At 43.8% G+C, this 6,389-nt stretch overlaps 1 pseudogene; it reads right to left on the bottom strand.

Annotated features, from left to right (window-relative positions):
* Nucleotides 1-724: 724 nt before the first annotated feature.
* LOC102259902 lies at nucleotides 725-1,918 on the bottom strand (annotated as a pseudogene).
* Between the last annotated feature and the right edge of the window lie 4,471 nt (nucleotides 1,919-6,389).

Genomic DNA, 6,389 nt, shown 5'->3' with positions numbered 1-6,389 from the left:
CCAGACAAAAATGCACGAGAAGAACAAACAGAGAGTTATGCAGGAGGCCCAAGCTGGAGATGATGGTCATGTGCTAATCAAGGAACCGGGGGAACTGGGGAGACTGAAGCATTATGGAGGGAGAGGCCTGCAGAACCCACAGTTGTCCATCCCAGTTGGGGAGGCTCCCAAACAAGCAATCGGCCTTCACCTTGCTGCCTTGGCCCAACCACTGAACTCGACTGGCATCCAGGTTAGCCTTGTTTCCACTCTTACTTAGCTTGATCATTTCTGTGACACCATGACTCCGGGTTCATCTCCAGCAGGTCCCCACTTCATAGTCATTATATTGCTGTTCAGTGGTGGAGGGCATACATCCCATAATGGAAACTTTACTCTCTGCACAGTCCCCTTCTGGTCTAGCCATCCTACCCCACTTAAAAAAAAAATCTCTCCAGGGACTGCCACGTCCCCTCTTCACCCCCTATTTGGAATTTTTTTTTGGGGGGGGGGGCAGGGCTGGGTACAGTGTACTCTCTGCACAGTCCCCTTCTGGTCTAGCCATCCTACCCCACTTAAAAAAAAAAATCTCTCCAGGGACTGCCACGTCCCCTCTTCACACCCTATTTGGAATTTTTTTTTTTTTGGGGGGGGCAGGGCTGGGTACAGTGAACTTTATTGATGGTGTACGACAAAGTAGGGCTCCCTACGCCCTCCCCTTCTTCAGGGGTCTGGGATGGAAATGGTGGTCAGGAGATTCTCAGTGTTGGGGGATCAATCTGGGCCAGGACTCCCCAGCAGCTGAGGGCCTTGCTTCCTCTCGCTGGGGCTGGTGGTCCAGGGGCTCTTGCTCCTCGAAGGCCATGTGGACCATAAGGTGCACCACCCTGTTGCTGTAGCCGAATTCATTGTCAGACCAGGAAACAAGCTTGACAAAGTGGTCACTGAGGGCAGGGCCAGCCCCAGCACCAAAGGTGGATGAGTGGGTGTCACGGTTAAAGTCACAGGAGACAACCTGGTCCTCAGTACAGCCCAGGATGCCCTTGAGGGGGCCCTCTGATGCCTGCTTCACTCCCTTCTTGATATCATCGTATTTGGCAGCTTTCTCCAGGTAGGTCAGATCCACAACCGACATGGGGGTGGGGAAACGGACGGCCATGCCAGTGAGCTTTCCATTCAGCTCAGGGATGATCTTGCCCACAGCCTTGGCAGCGCCAATAGAAGCAGGGATGATGTTCTGGGCAGCCCCTCGGCCATCACACCACAGCTTCCCAGAGGGGCCATCCAGGGTCTTCTGGGTGGCAGTGATGGCATGGACTGTGGTCATGAGTCGCTCTAGGATGCCTAAGTTGTCATGGATGACCTTGGCCAGGGGGGCCAAGCAGTGGGTGGTGCAGGAGGCATTGCTGACAATCTTGAGGGAGTTGTCATACGTGTCCGGGTTCACACCCATCACAAACATGGGGGCATCCGCAGAAGGGACAGAGATGATAATCCTCTTGGCTCCGCCCTTCCAGTGAGCCCAGCCTTCTCCATGGTAGTGAAGACACCGGTGGGATCCACAACATCCTCAGCACCAGCTTCATCCCATTTGATGTTGGCGGATCTCGCTCCTGGAAGATGGAGATGGACTTCCCATTGAGGACAAACTTCCCGTTCTCAGCCTTGACTGTGCCTTTGAACTTGCCATGAGTAGAATCCTACTGGAACATGTACACCATGTAGTTGAGGTCAATGAAGGGGTCACTGATGGCGACAATATCCACTTTGCCAGAGTTAAAAGCAGCCCTGGTGATCAGGCGCCCAATGCGGCCAAATCCGTTCACTCCAACCTTCACCATCGTGTCTCAGGGTTGTGGCTGCTGGCACAGCGCAGGAGGAGAGGCTGTCTAACGAACAGGAGGAGCAGAGAGCCTCCTGTTTGGAATTTAGTTTGACAGGACATTTATCAAGACTTTTCAGTGTTTACCACCCATGGCCCAAAGACCAATGGCCAAAGAAGTAACGTTGGTAAATAACTCAAGGAATCCCTACAATAGTACAGTAAACACTGACAAGAGAATTAGCCCACGAATCTCATCAGAGTAAAACTTGCAGAGTATTTAAATATCCAGGCTGGGGGATCTACAGATACAGAAAGAAATCCCAGCTCCACTTCTTAATAGGCACATGACCTTGAATAAATTTATTGTATTTTTCTCTGAGTCTCCCAAATGGAGATGATGGGATGATGATACATCTCTCAAATTATGCACAGCACATAGTGAGTGCTCAATAAATGGAGCCAAAATGAATGCCAACCATTATGTACTTGTAACGGTTATTAATCTCTACACCATGATAGTCAGATGGAAAGATCAACATTCTTTACTTAATTTTTTAAAAAGAAATATGCCTATTTTTTTAAGTATAAAATAGTAAATGAAAATGAAAAATCTTCCAATTTCTATCTCTAATCCCAGTTCCTAGAGGTAACACACATCTTCATTTCTGTTTTTCATTCTCTCAGTGATTAATGCTATGGTTTTAATTGTCAACACTAGTCTCTCTTGGTTCATCAGCTTCATACATATCTATAAAAGATTTCTAAAACTTTGGCTTACTTACTCCTGTTTACCAATTCTTCTATTGCTTCACTGTTTATAACATCACTAGTTTTTATTGGTGGATACTGTTCCACATTGACTTTATCATATTATCATTCATGTCACTTCACTTTTCCCTCATGCACTGCCTTGGCAGCGCCAGTAGAAGCAGGGATGATGTACACTGCCCTCTGGGAGAAGCCCCTGGCTCTGTCTTCTAGCTCACTCATTCTGTCTTCAGCCTTGTCCATTCTTATCACTTACTTATTTATTTTAATGATCAAAATTTAAATTCCAGATTCTCTAGTTGGCACTTTTTCACAAGTACCTGTATCAGATGCTGTGAGCTCCACCCAGTTCCTTCCACCCTCAGGACCAAGGCACTAAGTGTCCTCCTTCATGGAGACACTTTTCTTTGTGTTTTCCCCTCCTTGGAGTTTTAAATTACCAAAGCATATGAAAGCCTGCCATGTCCTTACAACTGGGACCCACTTTCCTCATGAAGACATTCTCTATGGAGTCTTCAGGTTTTTCTGCCACAGGTGGACTTCTCCCTCACTGTTTCCCTAGGATTCCCTTTCATTGCCCTCTGTTTCTTTAATACCTCGGTTTTTTTGCTAAGACTCCTTTTTTTTGTAACTGAAATATATAAAGCAAATAATTTTTTTTCAGGAAGTATGAATGGGAGGTAAACTTTTCTGAGAAATTGTATGCCCAACAAGGCTGCCAACCACCTTGGAGTTGCCAACTCAGAAGGAAATCTGCCCTCATTCCCTGGCTCTTCCACACAGGGAGCTCTTTGCTCTCCTTTTGTTTCTCTTCAAGTCACACATTCCTGGCCCCTCCTTTGTGGGCTCCTTTGCTCATTTTCCCTCTTCCATCTGACCTCCAAATGTTTGGTTGCCTCGGGACTTGGCCTGGGTCCTATTCCAATCCTTCCAAAACAATCTGTTTCTATCCCATAGCCTTAAATGCCATGTAAATGTGAATGTCCCACATCCAATCTCACTGCCAGATATTTCCATGAACTACAAGCTCATATATTCATCTGCCTGCTTTGTTTTTCCACGTTCAAATGAACCTTGCCTAAAACCCAACCCTCCCCAAACCCCATCCTCCACCTTCTTCCGCATCTCAGTGACACCACTGTCCACCCAAAACATCTCATGCCATACACTTCCACAGTGATCTTCCACAAGTAGAAATGAGGTAATGTCACTTCCCTATTTAAAACTCTTGAGTGGGAACTCATGGCTAACGAACTCTAATGAACTTAAACCACCCCCTCCCCATGACTGCAGGGCTAGTGTTATCTGGGTCCTTCTGCCTAACTAGCTCCAGCTCATGCCACTCTTTTCCCTGATGAGTGATTCTCACCCTCTGCTCCAGCCACCCAGGCCTTTGCTTTTTTCCTGGGACAGAGCAAGCTTGTGACTACCTCAGGACCTTTGCACACACCCTCTTTTCTGCCTAGAAGGCCTTTACCTGGCTCTCAGCATAGCTAGCACTTTCTTGTACTTCAGACTTTGGCCCCTAGTTTCCCCTCAAGTAGGTCTACCTTGACCACCTATCTAAAGTAGATCCTCCCACACTCCATGTATATCAGTCCATTTATTTTGGTCACGGCTCTATCAAAAGCAATCGTCTTATTAGGTAAGCTTGGGAGCTCTATATAGACCAGCCGTGGGCAAACTACGGCCTGCGGGCCGGATCCGGCCCGTTTGAAATGAATAAAACTAAAAAAAAAAAAAAAGACCATACCCTTTTATGTAATGATGTTTACTTTGAATTTATATTAGTTCACACAAACACTCCATCCATGCTTTTGTTCCGGCCCTCCGGTCCAGTTTAAGAACCCATTGTGGCCCTTGAGTCAAAAAGTTTGCCCACTCCTGATATAGACAGTACCAGGTCACTCTTCATTATCTGTTTCAGTGCTATAAGCTGGCATATAGTCCGCTGTCAGTAAATATGGGTTTACTGAGCCCAGCTAGAATGGCTCAGTGGTTGAGCGTTGACCTATGAACCAGGAGATCACAGTTCGATTCCTGGATGAAGCACATGCCTGAATTGTGGGCTTGATCTCCAGTGTGGGCATGCAGGAGCCAATCAATGATTCTCTCATTGATATTTCTCTCTCTACCTCTCCCTTCCTCTCTGATATCAATAAAAATATATATATTTTTTAAAATATGGGTTTGTTGAATGCATGTCATAGTGTTTTGAGAATGGGACTGGGTATGAAGTAGACACAGGCCCCGTCCTGCTTGATATGCATTATCATAATGACTGTACGTGTGCGATGGAAACCCATATGTGACGGAGAAGCTTCATGGAGGGATGACATCGGAATTCAGATGAGTATAACTATGACGGAGGGAGGGTGGAGAAGGTTGCTTGAGCCAAACAAACGGCATGAGCAAAGACCTGGAGGTGTGCCATGTTTAAACTGTTCACTCAGATAGTTTTCTGGAGAAAGTAAAATTAATGCAGGTGCATAGAACTTGGAGCAAGAAAAGTCAAGACCAAAATAAAATCAGATGGTGGCAAGAGTTTTAAATGTAAGCAGAAAATGCAATTTCACAACTACGGCTCATTTAAGCTACTGGTAATTAGAAGCATATATAGTAACAACTGCCACCTGGGTTTTGCAGGTGTGAGTAAACCTCAGAAAAATACGGAGGGAGAAATAGTTTGAAATGTCTCAAGATGCAACTAAAGAGAACCAAGGCTGTGAGCTCAATAACAGGAATGAACATGTGATGGCAACAACCACTTATATAATTTCTTTTCACTTCCGTGTGACAAACATATACACAGGCTCCGGACCAGGTAGAGGGACCAGAAAGAAATAAATAACTGGGGAGCCTCAAAGAGACCACTGTCTAATCAAAGAAAAAGGTACATAAAGAATTGCCATTCTAGGATTTAAAGAAAAGACCTATCTTCTATGTAACCTCAGTAAATAGGCAAATAGTTGTTTAAAGCCATGCAGATTATTTTCCCCAAATCAACTGGGAAGTCTGCACTAAGCCCACTGTCTCATGGGATGTTCAATGAGCCTGCACAGAGGAGAGTTCCAACGTGGGCTGCACAGAGCAAACAAATGCTGGATGTGGAAACTCCTTGGGAACTGCTAATGAATTTACTTTCATTTATGTGTGAAAGACATCTCTTTATTAAAAACTTGTGCTATTTTATGTTAATTTTGAAAAAGAAATCGAAAAGAAAACAGATACATCCCACAATGTTACGTGTAGATTTTAATAGGCATCATTGAAACTAAAACTAGGATCACATATGTTTGCATTTATCTCCATTAATTTGAAGGTTCTATACTGTGCATTTTATGTAGGTATGGGTCAGTTTTAAGTTTTTTCAAAGTAAATATAAAAAACTGTAATCTTCTTACATCAAAATCAAGAATGAAAAGCTATGTGGAATTTAAAATCACCTTTTCTATGAAAAAAACTAATTCCTGGGTTTTGTAATATAATTGTAAGTTTTTGACTAAGATTTTGAGAATTATTCTTTTGTCATATAGAGCTTCTTTTTAAAAAACTTTTGTAAATTTATTGGTATTGTAACTAAATCTTCAACAGTTATTCGAGCTAAGTGGTGGCTGTTATTATTGGTTGACTTAACACCATAAAATCTATGATCTTGAGTTCTTTATTTCACTTTCCCTTTCAAATGGAATATACCTTTTTTTTTAAAGGTAAAGAGCTAAAAACCTATTTTCCTTACACATCTGGGAATACTTTTATATCAACTTCACACTGCAAGAAGACAGTCTTCATGTGATAAAATTCTTTTGTTGCAATT

This window comes from Myotis brandtii, unplaced genomic scaffold, assembly GCF_000412655.1.
Source record: "Myotis brandtii unplaced genomic scaffold, ASM41265v1 scaffold260, whole genome shotgun sequence".
NCBI lineage: Eukaryota > Metazoa > Chordata > Mammalia > Chiroptera > Vespertilionidae > Myotis > Myotis brandtii.
This window is presented reverse-complemented; position numbering and strand designations above follow the sequence as displayed.